The following is a 24,349-nucleotide window of genomic DNA, read 5'->3' on the forward strand; positions in this document are numbered from 1 at the left end:
TGCCACTGCAGGAGAACAGGGGGGCTGATGTGGCATTTGGAGTTGAGGCTGCTGGGGGCCTTCCCAGAGCTGCTTTCCCCACATCTCTCTGCTTGTTGCCTCTGCCTCTCACCATAGACTGACCCCCGCTGCTCACACTCTCCAGCACTGAGCCCCCCATGGGTGGCTGTAGGGGTTTTTCTCTCACATCACAGGGGGCGATCTGTTCGGTGGCCGCTGTACCCACCATCCGGCTCTCCTTCACACAGCGTTCACATGGTGCGCTTGTGGTGTTGCTTCTCTGCTCTAACCAACGTGGAGACACTTCCCAAATTGGCCTCTGGTGAGCTGTCCCCCTCCTGCAGAGTGGACTTCAGCCAGATGTGGGTGAGGGAGGGGCTTTCTCTCCCTTTTTCCCTCTTCTTGCTCCTCTGAAAAGATGGCTTTCCACTGGGGAAACACAGTGTCTTCAAAGTTTGAGTACATGCATTGCTGATTGGAACCCATGATGGGCTCCAGAAGCAGATTCTGTCTCATGGTCTGCCCTAGAGCTGTTGGTGGAAGTACCTGTATCCAGCTCTGTTTGTCAAGGATTTCTAGAAGCTCTGGGGTTGGGTCTTTGGCTCGTGTGCTCAGGCCCTCAACCCAGGTGATTGCAGGGAACTAGTGGCTGAGTGAACACTCTGCTCAGTCCCCACTGCTGGACCCCTAGGCAGGGAATGGGGTGTGCTTTGGGCATAGGGCTGGTTCAGCCTTCTCTGAAGTTGGGTCCATTGCTAAGCTGAGCCAGCCCGCCTGGTCTCCAGCCTAGCATACTACCAAACTGTTAATCAGGTGCCAGGACTGGGACAGACATTTTTGTGCCTGGAGGAGCTCAAAAATTCACCTTCATACCCCATTTTGTGGGGAAAAAGATCAAAAAGACCCTCCAGATAAAGAGAAAAGCAAAACAAAAACACGAAGAAACAAATACAAGGATTATATGATGTACATGAAGCAGTGGCAGCTCATGGTCCAGAATAAGTGAAGAAAGCTGAAGAACAATGGATATGCTTTAATAGACCCTGACTCTTGAAGGTTATGAGGTCCAGTTGAAAGGGTCTCCTTTCTAGTGGACTGGCCACACCATTTGGTGTAGAGTGAGTGACACTAGGGCGTAACGTCAGCCCTCCTATGCCTGACTGTGGGCTCCCCCACAGTCTTCATCTCCTCACCAAATCTCCTCACATGCTGCTTCTACCTCTGCAGTGTCCCTCTGGCTCTACTGGGTGAGGAGGAGGTGGTGCTGACCCAGGTAGGGGAGCAAGGGGTGGGTACAGGGGTGGCTGGGAGTGGTTTAGGCCCAGTTGAAAGGAGCAAGCCCATTGCTTCTTAACCCTGGCTGCACATAAGAGTCCCCTCGGGAATGTCTAACCCATTGTGATGCCCAGACCCCTTCCCCACCAATTACATGAGAATCTCAGGGGCTGGTTCCCAGGTGACTCTCTGAGAGCTCAGGTGGATCTGGGTGGACATGAGGATTCAAAGCCTTGGCCAGGCTCCTGTTGATGGCATGGGTGTCATCAGCAAGACAGGCTGTTCAGGCTGAGAAGCTCAGAAAACAGACTTAGGAGACATTTTCTTGTCTTTAATTATCTTTTAATTACATACATGAGTAATTAAAAAGAAAAACACTACAGAAGCACATAGAATAAAAAGCTGTAATCCATTTTCCAGAGATAAGCCACTGTGTATCTTCTCAGATCTTTTCTGTACTTTGACACAACAGAATGTGAAGCAGCATCTCCTTCTGCATTCTTGGCTGAGAACAGTCGTGTGGTACTGCACAGCCCGTATTTTTGCAGCGTGGTGAAGCTAGGGGGCACAGGGGCCCCAGCTGTCTCTAGGCTGCCGAAGACCTAGAATCTCAGGTGGAGAGAATTTCCTTGGAGACATCATCAGTGAGCCCATCTCCTTCCGTGAACCTTCCCACTGGAAGGGGAAGATGGCTTCTTGGCACTTGGTGCCTAGGGGTTGGTCCCTAGAAAGCACTTGGGAAGTCTCCGGACTGATGGCAGTCCTGCCAGGGAAGGGTAAGGGCTCCCTGTGGGAGACTCGGTCACAGGGATACCCAGAGAGTTTGGGAGTCAGCAGAGAGTGGGTAGGCCCAGGTCAGGGGTGGAGAAAAGGATTTCAGACCACCTGAGAGCCCTGGCCCTGGCCTGGGCCTGTCCCTGGGGACTCTGTCCACATCTAAGCCAGGTGGTGGGCCAGGCAGGGAGGTGCTCACACGCTTTCCCCCATGAGCCTCCATTAGCCAGGGAGTAAAAACACTTTATTGTGGAAAGGACTCTACCTTCCAGTCGACTGGAACTGGAAGTGCTTGATGCCAAAAATAGATGGTCTATTCATCTATTTCAGAAAGCTTAGAAAAGCTCTGGCTGAGATGTGTGGAGGTGGCAGGAACAGGTCCACTGAGTGAGTTTAGTAAGAGTGTGAGGAAGGATGCCGTAGGTTTCTGCTTTTACTCTGATGAGTCCAGCTTGGTCTATAACTGGTTATATTTATACATACACACATGCATATTGGGGTTCACATTTTTTGCAAAAATGAAATACTATGTTTGCATAGTTTCCTGCAGATCCTTATATAAACTTCATAACATATTTTATAAATATTTCCATGTCAGTGAATACATCTACTTCATTTCTTTTAACCACTCCTTAGTATTCTGAATAATTCACTTAACTCTTCCCATACCAAGGAATATTTATGATATGTCTAAATTTTAATACAAATCTGGCTGCGGGTAACATATTTGCTCATTTATCTATGTGTGTATGCTTCTGGATAATCCTATAGAATAAATTTCCAGAAGTGGAGTTGCTATGCTACATTTAATATTTGGTAAAAACTGCCAAATGGCTGTCCAGAAAAGGTGTATTATTTTTTAACTCTTACCAGCAACACGTGGGAGTGCCATTTCTCACACTTTACCAATGGTACATAGTATCTATCTTTTTAAATTGCTAATAGTCTTCTTTGTTACATGTGGTGATGAGTAGAGTTGGCCATTTTTAATACACTTATTGGCTGTTCCTTATCATGTGAATTACTCTTACATATTCTTTGCCTACTTTTCAATGGAATTGTTTGCATTTTCTATATTGCTTTAGAAGAGCTCTTTATAAGTCAGGAATATAGATTCCCTTTCTCATAAATACTGTATATATTTCCTCCTCACCTGACTCAGGTCTTTCAACTTCCTCAAAAGCTTTCAGTGTGGGGACACCTGGGCAACTCAGTGATTGTCTGATTTTGGCTCAGGTCATGATCCCAGGGTCCTGGGATCAAGTCCCACATTGGGCTCCCCTCAAGGAGCCTGCTTCTCCCTCTGCCTATGTCTCTGCCCCTCTCCCATGAATAAATAAAATCTTTAAAAAAATATTTTGGACTCCGATGGAATATGTGAATTAGATCTTGATTATTTAGAAAGGGAGAAACAAAGGCAATCTAGTACAGTTGTGATGATGTAATTCCTGGATCTTTATTTTCTTATTTGATAAGGTTGAACATTATTTGGATAGTTGTATATAAATCACAACCCCCTGTATATATTTTTTCTTTAGTCTTTAAAGTAAATTTATATTTCATCTCTCCCAAACCTTTTCTACACTGTGAAACTTTTTTTTCCCCATCATCTCCCAGAAGAAAGTACGTATCTGTTATCAGTCTTCTTTAAACATTTGGTGGAATTCATCAGTGAAGCCCGAGCCTGGGATTTTCTTTGTGGAAAGTTTCAAAATTCCTGTCTCTTTAGTTGTAGTAGGTCAATTCTGAATTTCTGGTGAGTCAGTTTTGATAGTTTGTGTCTTTCTCAGAATGTGTTCATTTCATCTAGTTAACTAGTTTGTTGGCATATGAGTTGTTCATAGTATTTCCTTGTAATCATTTTTATTTCTGTAAGGTCAGTAGTGATGGCCCCTTTTTCATTTTTTATTTTAGTAAGTTGAGGGTTTTTTTTTTTTTCCTTTTTTCTTGGTCAGTCTAGCTAAAAGTTTTTTCATTTTGTTGATCTTTTCAAAGAACCAATTTTTGCTCTTGTTGATTTTCTGTATTGTTTTTCGAGTCTCAGTTTCATTCATTTCTTCTCTAATCTTTATTATTTTTTTCCTCCTGCTTTCAGTTTAGTTTGCTCTTTTCAAAATTTGAGGTGGAAAAAAAAGTAAAAAAATAAAAATAAAAATAATAAAATTTGAGGTGGTTTATTAGGCTATTGATTGAGATCTTTCTTCTTTTTAAATATAGGCATTTACAGCTATGAATTTTCTGTAAACACTGTTTTAGCTATAGTCTCCTTTTGTTTTTACTAATCTCAGAGTATTTTCTATGTCTCATGATTTTTTTTCTTTGACCTATTGTTGCTTAGAAGTTTGTTACTTAATTTATTCCAGACATTGTGAGTTTCCCAAATTTCCCTCAGTTATTAATTTCTAATTTAATTCTGTTTTGGTTGGAGAACATGCTTTGTATAATTTTAATCTTTTAAAATATATTGAGTCTTGTTTTATGGCCTAAAAAATATTCTATTCTGTAGAATGTTCAGCGTGCCCTTGAGAAGAATGTGTATGCTATTGTTACTGAGTGAGTGTTCTGGTCTGTTAGACCTGGTCAGTTTATCGTGTATTGAAGTCTTCTGTTTCCTTTTAGATCGTCTAGTTGTTCCATAATTATTGAGATGGAACATAGAAGACTCCCAACTATTACTGCCTAATTGCCTATTTCTTCCTTCAACTCTGTCAGTTTTGCTCTGTGTATTTTGAAGCTGTGTTATTAGGTGCATATATGTATATAATTGTTAAATCTTGATTGATTGACTCTATTATTACACAATTTCCTACATTGTCTCTAGTAATTTTTGTCTTGGAATTGGTTTTGTCTGGTATTAGTAGAGCCACCCCAGCTGTTTTAGTTGTTTGCATGGCATATCTTTTTTCCATCCTGTCACTTTGAACTTATTTGTGTCTTTGAACTTAAATTGTGTCTCTTATAGACAGCATATATTTGGAGCATTAAAAAATGTATCCTGTCAGTCTCTGTCTTTTATTTGAACCATTTAATGCATCTTAATTTAATGTAAATATTTGCCTTTAATTGTTTTCAACAAATACCTCAGTGGAAGGGAAAAGGCTTTTCACACTGAGGGAGCTCTGACTCAGGATTGATTAGGGTTTTCCAGGGAGCCACCAGAAGGGTAGAATGACAGTTCTCTGGGAACAGAGCTTTGAAGTTCAACTTGGTTCTCCCCCATCTAGTGACTGCCAGACTACTGATTTACAGAGTAATTGTGACGCTGTTGGCTTTCAAGGCTACTATGGAGCTCGAGGGCAGAGGGTTGGAATAAGGCAGGTTAAAATGCTCACTTCATACTAAGATTTAGCTGTGTCTCTTGATTAATGCTTCCTGGAGTGCTGCAAGCCTTTGGTTAATAGCCAGAGTTATGACAAAGTTGATTCTAACTCCCCCCTGCCCCCCAGTTTTCTCGTTGCTTTTATAGAGGAAAGATTTTTTTGGAGGCCCTTAGTCCACCATTTTTATTAATATCACCTGCTTACACTTTTATTATTAGAAGTATTTTGAGGGGCTCCTGGGTGGCTCAGTTAAGTGTCTGCCTTCAGCTCAGCTCATGATTTCCAGGTCCTGGGATGGAGCGAACTTGCATCAGGCTCCCTGCTCAGCGGGCAGTCTGCTTCTCCCTCTGCCCCTCTGTGTCTTACCACGCGATCATGACCTGAGCCAAACGAAGGCAGAGTTTTAACCGACTGAGCCACCCAGGCGTCCCAAATTCTGAGCTTCTAAAGGCCCTATCTTCATCTGCATTTCCAGTTCTTCCTAATGCAGCTTTACTGAGATAACTTTTTGTAACTCTTATCACACTGTCAGACATATTTTTGTAGTCATTATTTGATTCTGAACTGTAAATATTCTTCCCATAGCATCACTGTGGCTTTTGGCTTTTATTTTTGCTAAGAAACAAAAAATGCACCTGCTACATGTTTTACCACTATAAAAAAAGGCAGTTGTTCTTCCCACCATCATCGGGGTTTAGCAGCTCCTTAGCATGGAATTGAAGGCCTTTACATCCCTGGTGTGTAGGGTGATGATATCCAAGTCTGGAGGTAAGACGCCATGCTAACTGAGCCCTTTCATCCAGTTGCTGGAGAATTCAGTCACTGAATTCACTGTCCAGCGACGGATTTCAGTGACTGTCTTGATGGAATCATCTCCGTAAAGTGCAGCCCCTGTTCTAGGGCTTCAGCTTCCTTCTGATGCTCCTGTAGGACAGATGCCTAATGGACACAGACACCCTTCCCACCCTCTTGTGCCTTTTGTGCCAGGAGCCGTCTCACTATCCTCCTTGTGAGGCGAAGCCAACTGTATGGTCTCTTGTTTCTGGGGTTTGAGGACTGGGCAACCAGTCTCTAGAAAACTCAGGTTCACCCTCCCATTTTTCAGGTGCCTGCAGGTGGGGATCAGAGCATCATCCCTGCTTTGTTCTTTCCTCAGCTGCACTGAAGAGGCAGGGCTGTCCTGGTGGTGTGGCCAGGCAAGCTGGCTGTCAGTCATTGTGGGAGAGGGTGGCATTCAGGTCACCTCCCACCTTACATCCCTTCCCCCTGCTTCCAACCCTGCACATTTCTTCGCTTAAGGCCAGCACATGAGGTTGTGATGGGTCCCTGGCTCCGGCTAGCCATTGTCGTGCCCTGTCCGTCTGCGCTGAGCCCCGCGCCTAGCTCTGTGAGCTCTGCGGCCTCTGTCCTCTGGCTGGTGCAGGGAATTTGCTGCCGCTGCACGCTCGCCCCCTTCAGTGCTGCTCAGTCCCTGGCAGGCGGGCGGCGGCAGGCAGGTGTGTGCTGCCGAGCACCAGCTCCTGCCCCGCGGGTCCCCTCACGCCCTCTGCTGGCCTGTGTCTCCAGGTGGATCCTGCACCCGTGGGGTCACCACCCCTCCCTCCCCGCGCGGGCTGCTCCCCAGCCACAGATCATCTCCCGTGGGCGGCACTATTTCCACATCCCAGGGACTTGGGGACGGGACAGCCAGAGCAGGCCTTGTGTGTGGAGGTGGTGTGGGTGGGCGCCCATGTGCTGCATTCTGAGAGATGCCAAAAATAACAGTGAGCAGTGATCCCTCCCATTAGCTCCCATACTTCCTCTGTGCATTACATCACCTCGTTCTGTCCTCCACAACAGCCTGTGTGACAGTTCTTGTGAGAAGTGAGAAACTGAGGCCAGGCTGGAAAGTGACAGCCAGGACTCCAGTGCAGACAGCGCCTTGGTGCTCTTTCTGTTCTACTCAGGCCCAGCTTTTTCCCTCTATTTTTTTTGTGGATTTTTAAAAAAAAGTTCTTATTTTAATTCCAGTTGGCATACAGTGTAGTATTAGTTTCAGGTGCACAGGATAGCCTTTCACCACTTCCATACGTCACGCGGTGCTCACCACAACGAGTGCTCCTCTCTCTATTTCGATGTCGAATTGTATCACCTCTGGTTCTTCATGCAAGTTGCACTTTGTGTTGGCACCGTACAAATGCAGTCTCCCCAACATATTGTGGGCCAGTGGGAGCACTGTGCGACTGCTTCTGCCCCAGGCCGGGCTCCCAAGTGCAGGTCTCAAGGCCACCAGTGTCTGCACCTGAGAAACAACTTGTTTTTCCTACAACTCAGTTTCTTTTCTGCCTTGAGCTCCCAGGGTGCTTGGCCACCAATCTCAATCTCAGCCAATGTGGTGTTCCTTCCAGCCCTCAGCAACCGGAAATAGCATCTGTGTTCTGTGTTCTGAGAGGTGGCCTGTGGTGCTTGGTATCTGGATGGGAGAAATACTGCTGGTGCTGGCGCCCTGGTATATCTGCTTGGCCCTTCAAGACCTCTATTCTCCATCTTCTGTGCCAGTCACTGTGGGTTGGCACCAAGGCTTTCCTTGTTGTCGTCTCTTTGAGTTTGGTGGCCTGCTCTACCCCAGGCCACCCCTGCCAAATAACTCAGGAGTTATTCGGCTGCCCTGCTTCTACTGGGGCTCAGGATGCCACATGACACAATAAGCCTTGCTTTCCTAAACCCCCTTTGTGACTTTTTCCACCCAAGAATCTTGCTGCCACTACCTGGGTCCACCTAAGTTTGTGTCACTGTTAAGGCCCTTGTCCTTCATCCTTCGCCAGATGGTTTTTCACCAGATGGAAGAGGTGAAGCCATCAGGATGCAATGGGCACATGCAGGGAATGGCACAGAACTTAGAGTTGGCTTATTCTGCCGGCGACTGAGCTGTTCTTTGATGACCCTGACACAGAGGGGTCATGCCTTTGCCCCATGCAGATCTACAAGAAACACGGTGTGCTGATACCTGCTTTATCATTTGTCCCAACCTGTCCTGGTACAGCTGTCTTGAAAGCCTACCAAACCCCCTTGTCCTACAGATCTAAAAGTGGAGCCAAATGAAGACTGTCTGTGACTTCAGAGGTTCAAATAGTTTGACATCACTTATCCAGCCCCTGTTTGCTCAGAGAATTAGTTGGGACTCTTTCTTTTGTAAATAAGGCTTGCAAAGGCTTGTCTGTCATTTAAAAAAAACAGCAGACTTTGTGGCTCATGTAGCTGGAACAGCATGGAAATCTTACTTTAGGAACAGCTGGATCCAGAACTCTACACGGAGCACCTGGGTGCATTTGCTTTTCTCTCTTCATGTCTTGGTGCTTCTTTCCTCTCTAGACTGACATCCTCCTGGTCCCAGAAGACAAATATTTTCAGCAGTTCCATAAAAGCTCTGAGTCTCTCTTTGGCCTGAAATAAGTCTCGTGCCTGTCCCTGCAGCAGCCACTCTTGCCAGGGTCTGGAACTACGTTGACCTGGGCCATAGCTGTAGCTCCTGCCTCGGGCCACACCGTGTATTAAGATTCAGACTTCGGTAGGTTCTTACTAAGTCCATGAGTGCACACAGTTTGCACCCCTGCTGCACCTCTGTGTTCAGTCATGCCCAGGAGTGGAATTGCTGCCCCTGCCAACCACTTGAAAATAGCATGCAGCCTGAATGGTCTTCACCTTCCCCTGCTGCATGGGTTTCTGTTCCTAAGAGGCCACAGTCCTATTTTCCTTTGTTGGAACTTAAAACCCTTTAGCTAGTGGAGGCTGTGGCCTTGGATGCAGAGCCATGTGCTCCCCCCTCCACCCCCAGTTTGTGCTTTAGATGCATCGCCCCAAGTGTTCCCTGGCTATCCCTTGGGGGCTGGAAAGCAGGCTGCCTCTTACTCCAGAAGTCTGGTTTTCCAGCCCTTCTGAGTGCAGCCCAGCCATGAGTGTGTGTGTGTGTGTGGGGGGGGTGCAGGGGTCAATCTTCTGGGCTGCCCTAATCCTGTATTGTAAGAGACACCTCAGAAGAGGGCTGGACCAATGTGAAGAGCCCTCTTCCCCCAACTAGTGATGCTGTGTGCCCAACTCCACCACAAGGCCGTGGACCAGGCTACGCTGGAGGCCGTGAATGCTTCAATTGCCTGGATGGTGCAAGCACTAGACTTGGAGCAATTCCTTGTCCTTGTGGGAGAGTACTGTGTCCTTACACAGGGGTTGTGTGTCTCACCTGCAGGCTCACCTAATGACGTGAGGGCTGCATTCAGAGGTCTTTTTTTTTTTTTTAGATTTTATTTATTTATTTATGAGAAAGAGGCAGAGACATAGGCAGAGGGAGAAGCAGGCTCCCTGCAGGGAGATCGATGCAGGACTTGATCCCAAGACCCTGGGATTACAACCTAAGCTGAAGGCAGATGCTCAAGCACTGAGCCACCCAGGCGTCCCTGCTCTCAGAAGTCTTGATTCACCTCTGGGATAGTGGTTCTTCACCCTGGCTACATTTGAAATCACTAAGAAAATACTGACACCTGGGTCACACTGCCAGAAATGGGCTGGAGTTTTAAATGTCCCCAAGTGATTGTGATGTGCAACCAGAGTTGGGAACAACCACTCTAATGCAGTGATTCTCAAACTTTGACACGCAGAGGAATCACCTGGGGGTCTTGTTCCATTGGGGGTTGTGAGTGCATAGGTCTGGGTGGAGCCTGATAGTCTGTCCCACTAACCAGCTCCTAGGTGATGCTGAGGCTGCTGGTCCCCAGAGGCAGTCAGTAGGGACAGGCGGATCTCTCCCTTGCACGGCAGTGGATGTGTCGATTTGGCCAGGCTGTTACCTGACGTAGCTCCCAGAGACAGTTCCGGAGAGGGGGCTCTCCAGAGCCCAGAGTGACTATCAGGCAGTCTGGGTCGCTTCTTGCTGCAATGCCCTTGCCCTTGGAGAGAAACTAGGTGGGGACAGAAGTGAGTTTCCTAGCTGTGCAACCACCTGATCTGCTGCCAGAGACTTGGAAGTCCTGTTACTGCCTTAGGAGCAGGCACCCAGCAAATGTGCTCGGAAACAGCAGTCCCATGGTCTGTGGGCTCACAGATGCAGAGACCTCAGGAGCCCACCTCCACCCCGTACTTGTGCTGGCATTTCCTGCTTTTGCCAACTGCCACCAGGTGACGCTTTCTTTGATTAACAACTCACAGTTGCCTGGAATGGACAAAACACTCCTAGTACTCAATTCAGCCAACATTTAAAGAGTAAATGTATATGAAATATTTACAGCAATTCTTGGCACATGGTGAGCTGCCATCACCATCAGGCCTTGGCTCACTAGAAGGTAGAATCTGAGAAATCCCCAGTGTTCTCACTTATTCACGAGGTCTTACCAGATCAACACACCTGCCTTTCTGTGGTCACTTTCGTGTGCATCAGCCAAGTAAAGAATGCATGCAGTTCTACCATAATGACTCTAGAACTGTGCTTGGTGCCATGTCTGCCGATGACCCTGGCCAAGAGGATGCTTACATGGTTTATATGTTGCAGTGTGTTCAGTATGCATTGACTAAGCACCTGCTGCACACTTGGCACCTTGGGATATACAGAAAGAACCAGATTTATTGGTATTGTCCATAATACCAATGGACAATTCCTTCCTCTGACTGAGGAAGCTGGCTATGACCCATGAGACTGCTATAGTCATTAATTGCTAAATGTTGTGTACTACACCCAGCTCCATGGAAATAGTTCAGAAAATGGGGACTTCGCTGCTTATTTCAAGGTCTTCAAAAGAGAGAGAAGCTGCAACAATTTGGAATATCAGGTATCTTCACATAGCCAGGCAAATGTACGTTTATATTGCTCCATGTCCTTGCTCTCCAAGCGTGATGTCTCCCGATTACCGCATAGGAAGATATTTATGTCACACCCCGCCAGCCCCCACATGTGAATCACACAGGAGCACTTTTTCAGAGAACCTTACCAAATGGCTCAAATAAAATAAACTATTTGAGAATATTTTTTTCTTAGATATTCCAAAGAAAGTTAACAAAGTGAAAGACTTTATTAAAGGTGATTACAAGTTTATTACCTGATGAATGCTGCCCTTGGACTTTATATGCATCAGTGGGGAGGCCCACTCCTTCAGAACACCTACCTCAGGCCCCTACTATGTGTAGGCCTGAAGACTATAGAGATGAAAAGAACTCATCTCTGACCTCGAGAAGCACAAGGCCCAGGAGCAGAGCGGTGTAAGAAATGATGTGACCGTCCAGGAGCTCCAAGGAAATATGCACAGTGCCCAGCAAGCACAAAGATTTCCCAGGGCCCCGGGTGGTGGTAGAAGTTGCTGATGAGTTGGGGTGGAGATGAAGAGCAGGGGTTCCCTGCAGGTGTGCAGAGTCTCCAGTGTGGCTGCAAGTGAGTTTGTGGGGGAGCGGGCGGGAGGTAAGGTAGATAGGGCCAGACAGGAGAGTGGTATTACCACCATACATCAAGAACTTGATGTTGAAAATATATTTTCAATATACGTTGTCCTCAGCTCAAACATATTTTATGTGTTGGCTGACTGGCACATCTTCACAGAAAAAGAAACTTGTGCCAATTTTACAGACCTTTATTTTTCAAAAGTAATTTAATGGTCTGTTCGATATCCAATATGAGTCCAAACCACTCATATCATAATTGAAACTGAGGCCAAGAGTGGGCAATGATTCATTCCAAGTCATTGAGCTGGTTTAGTAGCTAGTTAGTGGTTGAGCCAAGCTAGAACCATTCTATAGATTGTTGCCACTCCTGCCAACAGTGTAGTTGCCCACAGGCAGCTGGCCGTGACTTCCTGGAGGCCTGTGTGGGGAACAATCTGAGGAAGATGCTGTGGTTGATTATTGATGTCTGTCAAGGGCAAGTGATCGAAGAGTGGCTATGAGTGTACCCAGAGTTGCCACTGCACCTTATCTTCCCTTGTGATGATAAAAATGAAGTCGTACAGAAAGCAGGAACTGTGGTTAGTTGACAACCTTAAAAATTAGACTTCCAATACATTCATGTAAGTCAATGACTGTTTATTGGGCTCTAACAGAGCCCACGGTGCTGTGAACACAAAGCTGCATCCCACATAGCCTGGCCCTTACTCTGCTCACCGTCTCAGGGCCAAAGCCGTGCTCAGTAGGGAACATCGGCAGCTTGTAACAGGATGAGAAAACTGTGAAAAGTAATTTAACAGATTTATGTTCTGTGGTGCATTTGTACTGCTTGTCTAAATAAACTGTTTTCTAAGTTAACTTAAAAACGAGCTACTATTTTAATACCTAAACTGGCAAGGCGATTTTAGACCTGTAAAGGCATTAAAATAGTATTACCTATATCTTTACATGATTAAAAAAACAAAACAAAAACAAAAAACAACCAAAGGCAAACAAGCCCAGACATAGAATTTGTTTTCCGTAATTTTACAGTTTCCTCAAATCTTCACATCTAACTCCAAACCTGAATGTTCTCCAATTCAAAGAGATCACTGGAGCATTCTGGGCTTTTGCTTTCAAAAACAGGAAGCTAGTTTTTGGGCTTGTGGCTTCCCCCAGGATCAAGCTGGCTGATGGGAAATCTGAGAATCAACCTAGAGGGAAGTGAACAGACCAGCAGGCCACATTGTGTGGTGACAAAAGGTGTCATGCATGCCCAAGAGGACAAATCCTTGGCAGCTGCAGCCACTACGTAATCAGATCTCCAAAGTGCAGGCCATCAGGGACAAATGTGTAATTTCCTTGGCTGCCTGGTTCCTGCTTTTTCTTTTCTTTTCTTTTCTTTTCTTTTCTTTTCTTTTCTTTTCTTTTCTTTTCTTCTTTTCTTTTCTTTCTTTTTTAAAATACATGCAGATACTTGCATCTCTTTACTTCTGTCAGCACAGCCAAAACCCATTCCGTTAGTCCTTCGCAGTGTGTTATTTCCAGCAATTCTTGATGCCCCACATAGAACCATCTATGTCTGTGTGTTACTTCTCAGGCCACGTGGTCCTGAAGCAAAGTCTGCCCAGTGCCAGCCAGCTGGTCGCATGAATGGGATAATAGCTCACTCTCCTGGGCTTGTTCTCTTCCTTCCTGTGCTGTCCCTGTCGGCTGGGGCCTTGCCCTCTTCCCTCTGTCAGAGATAGCAGGGAGCATCCTCAGCAGAGCAGAGAGACCTTGGCATCCCTGGGAGTTGGGAGGATGGGCCAGGATGTGCTGAGGGTGACCAGCCCCATGTGGCTCAGGGTGGAGGGACTTGTGCCCAGCAGCCTATGCAGAAAGCCTCCTGATTCTTAGCTCGGGTCCTGCCCTCAGGTGTCATTTTGCGGTTTCCACAGAGGTGTGTTCAGCCAGAACCATGAAAAAACTGTCAGTGTGGCAACATGATCTACAGCTACTCTTTCTGGGTAGTTGTTGGGTTTTGGGTTTTTTTGCTTGTTTGTTTTTGGTTTCAGTTAAAATCGGTATAACTCATGATGGCCATTGGGTTCTTTATAACACCACTTTGGGATAGTAAGCAAGTAACAGACCCAAACGTGACACTTCCCTCTTTGTGAAGGTCAACTCTGAACAGCACAAAGCACGGGAAGATTTTGGAGTTGCCTAACTCACTTCTGACGCTTGTAAATAGCTACTCTAAGTCATTTAAATGCTCAATTGAGCTGTGGGGCCATTAATTGTTTGGTTTGACTGCTTTTGTGGCTGAAAAGAATTTATTGATAGTGAACCCATCTTTCTTTCCTATTGGTGTTTAAACAGCCTGAATGTTCCAAGTGGTATGTGAGGAAAAGCACGTTGTGATGTTTTTAAAGTCCCAAGAGTGTGTGAGGGCTACTCTAGAGGCACAGAGAGGCTACATGGCATGTCGTGTGGGGTCTTGCCCAGCTGGATTCCTGGGAGGCCCTCAGAGGCCTCGCTTCTGCATCCCTGCCCCTGGCCAGTTTGGGGGTGCGGGGATGTCGGAGCACCGTGTGGTGGTCCCTGTGTGAGGGACCTGCCAGAGGGCGTGAGAGGTAGTGGAACCAGAAGGGAAGCTGTGTCCTGTGACAGAGGCTCACCGTGGGCCAGCCGGCGTGGATGTGCCTTGCAGCCTGGGCCGAGATGCTCGCCTTCATTGCTGTTTGGTGATCTGAGGTTCCACAATGGTAGCTTCTCCTCCAGCTCTGACACAGAAATGAGGTGGGGACATGGGGAATAAGTGTGAAAGTGCCTTGGGAATGACAGAAATGACCTCTCACAATAAGCTCTTGGTTCTAAGCAGCTGAGATCCCGGTGAGTGCCTGGCCTTGGGCAGGAACTTCCACTCCCAGTGGCCCAGCTCCAGCGCCCCCTCCTCAGGCTGCCAAGTCAGGAGACCGAGATTCAGGGTGGGAAGCTCACAACTCCAGATCCCAGGCCCCAAGTCCTGGGCTCCTTACAGCCCCTGCCTTGTCTTCAAAAGCAACTATCGGAACTTCTCCTGATTATGAACCAACATATAGTTTCAATCCGAAAAATTGCAAAAAACTTGAAAAGCGCAAAAGAAAAGTTTTAAATACATATAATTCTGTGGCCCAGACATAACTGCAGGTCACATCTTTTTGTGGTCCTTCCATATTCCTCTTATGCATCCAGAGACTTTAAACAAATAATGGGTTTTACTGCACACACTTTTATAGCACAGTGCTTATCAATGGAGGGCCCATGGACAGCATCATTGACATCACCCAGGGACTTGTTAGAAATACAAGACTCTCAGGCCCTGCCCCAGATTGAAGCAAAATCTGTGGTGGAAGCCTTCAGATGACATGTGGAAGCGCTGCTCTAGGCCACTTCTCCCCAGCACAGTGAACTGTGGGCATTCTCCTGTGTCCATCGATATTTTCATGTAACACAATCTTGTTTGTGACTAGCTAGCGTTCCCTCATATGGCAGTGTTGCAGCACTGTAACCAGTTTCCTGCTGACGAGCCTTTGCAACGTTCCCAAGGTGCTGCCATATGATCTCAAGACAAATTCTTAGAAGTGCTATTACCAGATCAGAAAAGATTTTGAGGGCTATTGATCCATGCTGCCAGAGTGTAAGCCCCAGGAGGATATAGCTTGACCATCACTCCGACTCCTGGCCTGCACTTCTTAGGAGGCAGTTGCTCTCATGGGAGAGAGCTCACACTTGGGTGAGGTACAGACTTTGATTTGAGTGTCACATTTTCCACTTCCTGGCTCAGTGGTCTTGGATCGGTTGCTTAACTTCTCTGATCCTGTTTTCTCACCTGTAAAAAGGAGATGAGATATACTGTTTAATTCAGAGAGATTTGTGAGCATTAAATGAGAGTATAAACCATCTGGGACCTGGGACCTGCTTTATTCTCTTCCCTCTGAGTAAAATGAGCCCAGAGGTCTGATGCAAAACCCTTTGATTTCCTTGCATAAAAGATTTTCTGTTGGGGTTTATAGACTCCATTATAATAGGAATGCACCAGGGGTGTTATTGGCCTTGTCGTTTGGGCACTGCAAAGAAGGGCAAAGAAAGAGCCAAAGAAACAAAATTCCTGAACATTTTTCTTGAAATTGAGCAGAGGTTAAAGATGTACAAACAGTGCCATGGAGCGCACACTGGAAGGGGGTGCAGAGGTGTGTGTGCCTGTGCACGCAGGCTGGAGCGCATCTTCCTCTCCTGCTCTTCGGGGTATTTCTTGGTCCCCGAGCCATCCAGCACCGTGATCCCACAATCGGGCAGGTTCATGGGCTCAGAGTTCCGTGAGGCTGATGGAGGCTGGCCTCGAGCAGGAATGGGTTGCTGCTGTGGGTCTGGCTGGGTTTGACCAGCTGGGGCCTCTGGGGAAGTGCTGCTAGCTGGGATCTCCAAGACCCCAGCCCCGACTAACCCTAACCCTGACCCTTCAGTAGTTTAACCTACTGCATGGGCCCCTGAACCACCTACAGGATACAGGCGACCCTGCCAGCCTATTGTACCTTTTCCAGGAGAAAGCTGAACCCTGAGCAGTGGACTCCTGTTGGCATCGAGACAGCAGGCCTTCAGCCTCGAAAGCACACAAAGGCGAGTATGTGTAAAATCCTTCAGAGCTCTTGGTGATCATTTTCCAAGTCACTGCTTTCTTTTGTCACCGTCACATACACGGGTCATGCTTTATTGTTTAAATTGTGAACCATCTGACTAGAATTTTATATAGATGCATTTTGGAAAACAGAAAAGCAAGCTAGGATTTTCTTAGAAACATCTTCAGAAGTCACTGTCTCACCCCTGCCACCGTTGCTGCCCCCTTGCTGCTTGGTTTCAGCAATAATCCAGAATCACACTTGTTCTCTAGAGCCTTCTGTCAGCCCTCCAGACGTTGCCTGGAAACTGCTGACCGTCCTGGTTAGCAGTCTTTAGACATTGGACAAACTCAAGGCAGGCAACGTTGCGAAGCTGGGTTGCCGCCAGTGTCTGTCACTCATAAGTGGCTCCGCTGCAGATGTCAGAGAGGACATCACCTGGGGAGGCCAGCTTTGTGCTGGGGAAAGGCCAGACAGCCTCCCCAAGCAGGTGATTTCCCCCGTGGTGTGGTCTGTGCACCTGCCAGGTGTGGTCTCGAGCAGGAGCACTGGGAGTCCTGTCACTGCCACACAGGGAGTGGGGTGAGCCGGTGCCCGGTAACACAAGCATTTGGAAAACAGTTCACAAAACCTGTTGTGAACCTGGGATAACATGATGGGTTTTTAAGAACAAAGAACAGAGAAACGTAGAGCTAAGGAGCACATGTTGGGTGGCAGAGACGAATATGTCCCCAACGGTGGCCCCTCGCTCTGCAGACACGCTTCAAGGGGGACAGGCCGTGTCATGTGTTCCTGGTGCTGGAATAAGAGGGAGGCATCGGATTTGGCTGTGTTAGGCTCAGAATCTGCTTGGAATTTTTTCAGCATTGGATCTCATTTCTTCCTGGGATCAGCCCCTACCCAGATGGAAAAGGCAACCTTATCCTGTCATTGTCCTTTGCCCGCCTGTGGCAACCCCAGGGAAACAAAGCCCAGGTTTGTTATTTTTCATCCTCAGCAAGCTGGCAGTGACTCCACTTAGAGGGAGGCAGGTGCCAGCTCCGGACCAACTTCCTGCAGTGTCACCCCTGGCCTTCCAGACTCGGAGAGAAAGCAGCAGCACATGTGTTTCTTTGCTTTTACTGCTGGGTCTTCACACCTGCACTGGGGGCTTGTGAGGGCCTCAGGAGTGGCTGTGGTTGGCAGAGGCCCCACTCCCTGGTGTCCAGGCCCAGTGAGACTGCTTGGGGAGATAGGGAAGAAGGCTCTGGATCAGCACCCAGTGGCATCACAAGGTCCCTAAGCCACTGCAGGATGTGGGGGATGGACGGGGAAGGCCCTCTCTTCTGCCTGCTGCTGGTCCCCAGCAGGATGGAAGTGTGGGAGGCTTACTCAGCATCCACAGGGTGGCTTCCTTTTAGCAGCGCCTCAGGCCTGGGCCAAGGTGGGCTTCTGAGCACAGAGAGACGCAGGTGTGTGTGTGTGTGTGTGTGTGCGTGTGCACGCGCGTGTGTGCACCACAGCTGCCGTCCCCTGGGGCAAAAGAATAGACCTTCAGCATCTATTGCCAGGTTTTCTAGTATGTTTCCGACCTCCTTCATTACAGACATTAATTTATCTCCTTGGATTGTGTGGATTCTGGGACAAAATAATGAATTTCTTTGTGACACATGCATATATTGCGAGGGGAACAGGGAACGGAAGTGGGGTTGGGAGAATGAAAGGAAGAGAAAGGCAGAGGGGAAGAGGATTGGCAACACAGAGCATTTTTTTCTTTTTAGAGATTTTATTTATTCATGAGAGACACACAGAGAGAGGCAGAGACATTGGCAGGGGAGAAGCAGGCTCCCTGTGGGGAGCCCAATTCAGGACTCGATCCCAGGACTCCGGGATCACGCCCTGAGCCAAAGGCAGATGCTCAATCACTGAGCCACCCAGGTGTCCCAACACAGAGCATTTTACTCTTAATGTGCCATGCCTGAAGCTTGGGTCCACATGGCACAGTGTGTACACTTTGGGTGATGGGAAGAAAGCAGAGCTCAGAGTGAAAGACCATTAGAATTATTGCTGTGCTCAAAGACCCAGCACCAGGGGCTTACAGACTGAGCTGTGGCAGATGCCCCGCTGCCCCACTGCCCTCATCCTCTGAAGGTGTGCAGTTCTCAGTGCGTTTGACCTGTCACAGGGGTACACAGGGAAGCAGAGCAGTGGCATGACTTAAATTCATTTGATCAGGATAAAAGACTCTCACATCTCATTCACCAGATGGAAAGATTCCCAGTAAGGCAGCCCCTGTCCATCCAGGTGATTGGATGGTCACCTCTGCATATCACTTGGGCTGGTTGGACGGTGTTGGCATGTAGATGGTGCCCCTTCAGCTGCACACATCTTGGCAATGTGGGGGATGCTTGGGGGCTTGGGGGCAGATGGTCCGCCTGGCTGAGCCTCCCTCTCTGCTTTTGTTACAATGGGACAGTAGCCCAGCATTTTAGGGTTCCTTTGTACTGTGTAAAGCCCTGTCCGTGGAAGTCCTCATCATTGTTCTTATTTCATCAAAATCTTTTTACTGATTATTATTCAACCTCAGTGCCTGAGTCTGCCTATTTTGAGTGGGCCGGAATGAGGGGTGGTGTTATGTCTCCTTATTAATAGCCCTTGGAGCATGACTTCCTACTAAAAGGAAAAAAATCTCAGCTCTGCATCTGCCGTGCTGCAGAAATGCCAATCACATATGTAACATCCTAGATAAATTAAGCTGTGAGAGCTTTCTTCGTGTTCTTACTTTTTGATATACATGCATTTGAAAAGGGAGTTTACGGGGCTGCCTGAGTGTCTCAGTCAGTTAACTGTCTGCCTTTGGCTCAGATCATGATCTCAGAGTCCTGGGGCCAGCCTGTGTTGGGCTCCCTGCTCAGTGAGGAGCCTGCTTCTCCCTCTCCCTCTGCCCCTACCCCTGCTCCTGTGCACTCATGTGCTCTCTCTCTTTCTCTGCCTTTCTCAAATAAAATCTTTTAAAAATGGAGAGTTTATCATCTCAGTAAACTGATGACATTAAATATGGCCCAGCCCTGGTAAAGCTTCTCTGTGCCCTGGGTTCCAGTGGCCCATTTGTCAGGTGTATGTGCAGCAGTCAGCACAAGGCACAGCTCTCTCTCCAAGATGGAAAAGTTTCTAGGTTACATACCCTCTTGGCAAGATATCCCCAGCATTAGAGTGAATTTATATCCTATTTTCCCAAGAATTATGCAAATACAATATCTAAATTCAGGTTGCAAAGTTTAAAGCTCTTATGCCTACCTATTTTTGAAGTAATAGTTTTGTTAAAGTCTCTAATAGAATTTTTTTTTTAGTTGAATAACCTGAGAATGTCTAAACTAATGTTCCTCAAATCTCATGAAAACCTCCACTTCTGGTTGTGTAAAAATGGGTTCCTCCTGCAGGAGCTGTCGTGCATCACAGTCTGAGACATAAGTTTTATTGAGGAGTATTCATGTAGGCTTAGGCTTCATGTGTGAGCACAGGTTCACATGTGGGTGTCTACGTATATACACCGTGCTGTATGCATTTCCAGCTAAGTAGCAGATCAAGTCACCCATTTACAAGGATTCTGAATACCAGGAAATCAACTGTTACGTAAATTTCGGAAATGGTGTTGGTGATCTTCCATAAGATACTTGTTGACTCGCTTACAAACTGTGCTGTTTATCTCGTGGATGATTGAGTTTGTGTGAACGAAACTCATCATATCTTTGCAAAGAAACAGCCCAGTGAATTGTGGCCCACGGCCCCATTCTTTGTGGAATCCCTCGCTGTTCTTGAGCAGGCCATAGCCAAAGGGAAGCCTGACGATGGGAGCAAGGCATCTGGAGCAGGAAGGTCCTCTGCATTGGTATTCCTTCACTCCTGAGGGCCATTGAACTTTAGCTCTGCATGGGTGTCCCTAAGTCATGTCTAAAGGAAGACAGTGGGCAAGCAGAACTCAGGCTGAAGAAACGTGACATAGTTTAGCTAAGTGGCCTTGGGAATTGACTGAGTAGTGGATGCTGTTTCATTTTTATCAGGAGGTGATTCTTTTGGCTAGCAAGTGTTTTAAGTGCCTTTGGTTCATGCATCCATTCATCCACTCATCAGCGTTTACTGAGCACATTGTATGGCAGTACCATGCTGGTGCACGTTCTCTATCCTCATGGAGTTAGTCTTCATGTTTCAATACAGGATGACTTGCTTCTCTAGGCCAAGCTTAATTTTATTTTTTCATAAGATAAACAATTACAGGATACTGGAAGCTTCAAAACTGACCACCCAGTATGTTCCTTCATTCTTCCCTTTTGTTCTAGTCAAAGCACTGTGACTCAGTATCTGAGTTCTCTGGTTTCAGCCCTTTGCTTATAAGGCCTCTTGGCTTTCTTTTCTCCCAAATGTCAAGTGGATCTCTTTCTCCTTTTTGTCCTTTCTGACAGGTAGACAAAGAAGGTTTTGCGCACACACATCTAGGTGTCAGAGAAATGGCTGTGATGATTCCAGCCTTGACACCCCTGTCACTTTGGGGTGGGTACAGTGGTCAAGTCCTCTGCTCTGGAGGATAATAATATCTATCGTGAATCACTAAGTTGCCACAATTTTTGAAGAGAGATTTCTCACAGGAACTTTGCGAGCATTACACATTCCATTTGCCTCAGTAATGTGAAATTTATTTTTCTAAAAAAGGTACAGGCAGATTCTGGTGTGACTCACTAGAGAACAATAGTTAAGTCACAATTTATTTTTGTCTTTTTCCCCACGACGAGGAAAAATTGATTAAATGTATAGGGATTGTAAGCAGGTTTAAATCTACAAAGCAGAACTGGATCAGAGAATCATGCAAACACAGATATGATTAAAATTGGCAAGTGCCATGAACAGGTATGTTGTGGGAGGTCCTGGGTCATCCTGAAGGGGCATATCAGTCTTCTTGAGGAAGCAGAATTGAGGATAAGTAGGAGTTAATAAGAAAAGGAGGGCATGAGGACAGGGAAGAGCATGTTCAAGCAGAGGGAACAGCATCTGCAAAGGCCCCAGGTGGAAGGAAATGGAACATTGTGGGAAGGGAAAGTAGAGCCAGGGCACACATTTATGCCATTTGTGCACAGGGCCTCTGGCTGAAATCCAGGCCGCCTACCCTTCTTGTCCACGCTCAGATTTACCTACATGTATATTGTTCTCCATTCCTACCCACATCTCCAAAGCTTCCATCTGAGATCATATCCTTCCTTTAATATTTGTTTTAGTTTGGGATTGCTGGAGACAAACATTTCATGTCACCTTTTCCGAAAAGCTCTTTATTTTACCCTTTTTTTTTTTCTGGTAACACTTTTTTCCCCCAGAAGCTGTACTGACATATAATCCATGTACCATAAACTTCACCTGTTTAAAATGCACTGTCTACAGGTTTTAGAGTATTTATAGAGTTGTGCAGCTGTGAGCATAATCTAATTTTAGAACATACTCATCTCACCCAAAAGAAACCTTGTGCCCATTAGCAGTCACTTCCCACTCCACTTCTCTTCCCTCAGCACCCCATTCCCCAGCCCTAGGCAAATGCTAATCTACTTTCCATCTCTAGGGATTTGCCTATTCTGGATATTTCATAGAGGTTGTAGTCTTTTGTGTTGGCTTCTTTCACCTAGCATAGTGCGTTCAAGGTTGATCCATGTTGCAGCATGGATAGTACTTCATTCCTTTATATGGCTGAATAATAGTCCATTATATGTATGTACCACATTTTTTAAAAGATGTTTTATGTATTTATTCATGAGAGACACACAGAGAGAAGCACAGATATAGCAGAGTGGAACTCGATCCCAAGACCCTGGGATCATGCCCAAGGCAGACGCTCAACCACTGAGCCACCCAGGTGCCCCTATACCACATTTTTTATTTGGTCATCAATTCATGAACATATAGGTTATTTCTACTTTTTGTTTATTATAAGTAATGCTGCTATGAACATTGGTGTGCAAGTTTTTGTGTGCACTTTTTTCATTTTTTCTTGTTATAAAATCCACACCACAGAAAATCATCGTAACCATTTTTAAGTGTACAGTTCAGTGGGATTAAGTACATTTTTATTGTCATGCAACCATCCCCACTTTCCATCTCCAGAATGCTTTTTATCTTGCAAAACAGAAAGTCTATTCCCATTAAGCAGTCACTCCCTATTATGGCTTCCCCTAGCCCCTGCAAACCACCATTCTACTTTATGTCTCTATGATTTTCATTCTTCTAAGTAGTAGAATCATACAGCATTTGTCTTTTCATGATTGGTTTATTTCACTTAGCATAATGTCCTCAAGGTTCATCATGTTGTAGCTTATTTCAGAATTGGCTTCCTTTTAAGACTGATAAGGAAAAACTTTCTTCTGTCATTTTGCTATTTTTTCTAAACCTTATAGATTTCTTTTATCTCTAATTTCATGCATTTCTTTTGTGTTTAGTTGATTTTTTGGTAGTGAAATGTTTCAGTTCCTTTCTCCTTTCCGTTTGTACTTACTCCATAGCTATATTCCTTGTGGTTCCCATGGGAATAACACTTAACATCCTAACACTTTAATTTGAATTTATACCATCTTAATTTCAGTAACACCCCAGTCCTCTTACATGTCTGTCTCCATTCATTTCAGTTGTTGATGTCACAGAATAACATCTTTATACATTGTGTGTCCAAAAAATAAACTAATAATCTTTAAAAATACATCAGTCTCTTATATAGTGTAGAAAACAAAATGCAGAGTTACAAACCAAAGCTACAACACTGCTGGCTCTTAGACTACTCATTGCTTTTTTTATTTTTTTTTCACTTTTTAAAAAGATTTTATTTATTCATAAGAGACACAGAGAGAGACTGAGAGAGAAAGGGAGACACAGGCAGAGGGAGAAGCAGGCTCCATGCAGGGAGCCTGATGTGGGACTCGATCCTGGGACTCCAAGGTCACTCCCTGGACTGAAGGCAGGTGCCAAACCACTGAGCCACCCAGGGATTCCCCCTCATTGCTTTTTTAAAAAGCAGGGGTACCTGGCTGACTCAGTCAGTAGAGCATGGGACTCTTGATTTCAGGGTCACAAGCTTGACCCCCAGGTTGAGTGTGGAAGTCTGCTTAAAATAAAAAGAATTTAAAGAATAAAGAAGTAGGTTACAAAAAAAAAAAGTAGGTTACTTCTCTTAGAAAAATGAAAATAAAAATAAATTAGTAATGTGTTAGCCTCGAGTTCTTTCTTTTCACCACTGTGGCCACTGCTATAAGTATATTCAGGCTTTAGAAGAGGCTTGCCTCTGGTGTCCTCCATTATGGCAAAAAGAAGGTCTGGTTAGATCTCAATGAGACCAATGTAATTGCCAATGCCAACTCCCACCAGCAATTCTGGAAGCTGATTAAAGATGGGCTGATCATCTGGGAGCGTGTGAATATCCGTTCCTGGGCTGAATGGCAGAGAAACATTTTGGCCCCACAGGAAAGGCAGGCTTATGGGCATAGAGAAGTGAAAGAGTACTGGCAGCACCCAGATGACCAAGAAGGTAACCTGGATGAGGAGGATGAGAATTCTGCACTGGCTGCTCAGAGGATACTGTGAATCTAGGAAGATTGACCACCACATGTATCACAGCCTATACCTGAAAGTAAAGGTAGCATGTTGAAAAATAAACAGATTCTCATGGAACACATCCGTAAGCTGAAGTCAGATAAGGCTCACAAGAACCTTCTGTCTGACCAGGCCGAGGCCTGCAGGTCTAAGTCCAAGAAAGCACTTAAGTAAGTGCCTTGAAGAGTGGCTCCAGACCAGGAAGGAGGAAATTGTTGTGACTCTGTCCAAGGAGAAGGAGGCCAAGAGTTAAAGCTCCACCTCTTCTGTCTCTACATAGTGGCCTTGGCAGTTACATAGATCGATCATTCAATGAAACAAATTTTATCTGCCAAGAAAAGAAATTAGTCTCTTAAATCATCTAGAAAA

At 46.0% G+C, this 24,349-nt stretch overlaps 1 protein-coding gene and 1 pseudogene across 1 annotated transcript in view; both read left to right on the forward strand.

Annotated features, from left to right (window-relative positions):
• Nucleotides 1–24,349, forward strand: part of CRACDL (CRACD like) — a 127,021-nt gene that overhangs the window by 40,283 nt on the left and 62,389 nt on the right. Inside the window, exon 2 of the mRNA XM_055329125.1 lies at nucleotides 16,310–16,385. The gene's annotated coding sequence lies outside the window, so the exon portion shown is untranslated. The remainder of the gene's footprint in view (nucleotides 1–16,309; nucleotides 16,386–24,349) is intronic.
• On the forward strand, nucleotides 6,688–24,233 carry LOC129512171 (60S ribosomal protein L19-like; annotated as a pseudogene).

This window comes from Nyctereutes procyonoides, unplaced genomic scaffold (genome assembly GCF_905146905.1).
Source record: "Nyctereutes procyonoides isolate TBG_1078 unplaced genomic scaffold, NYPRO_anot_genome, whole genome shotgun sequence".
Taxonomy (NCBI): domain Eukaryota; kingdom Metazoa; phylum Chordata; class Mammalia; order Carnivora; family Canidae; genus Nyctereutes; species Nyctereutes procyonoides.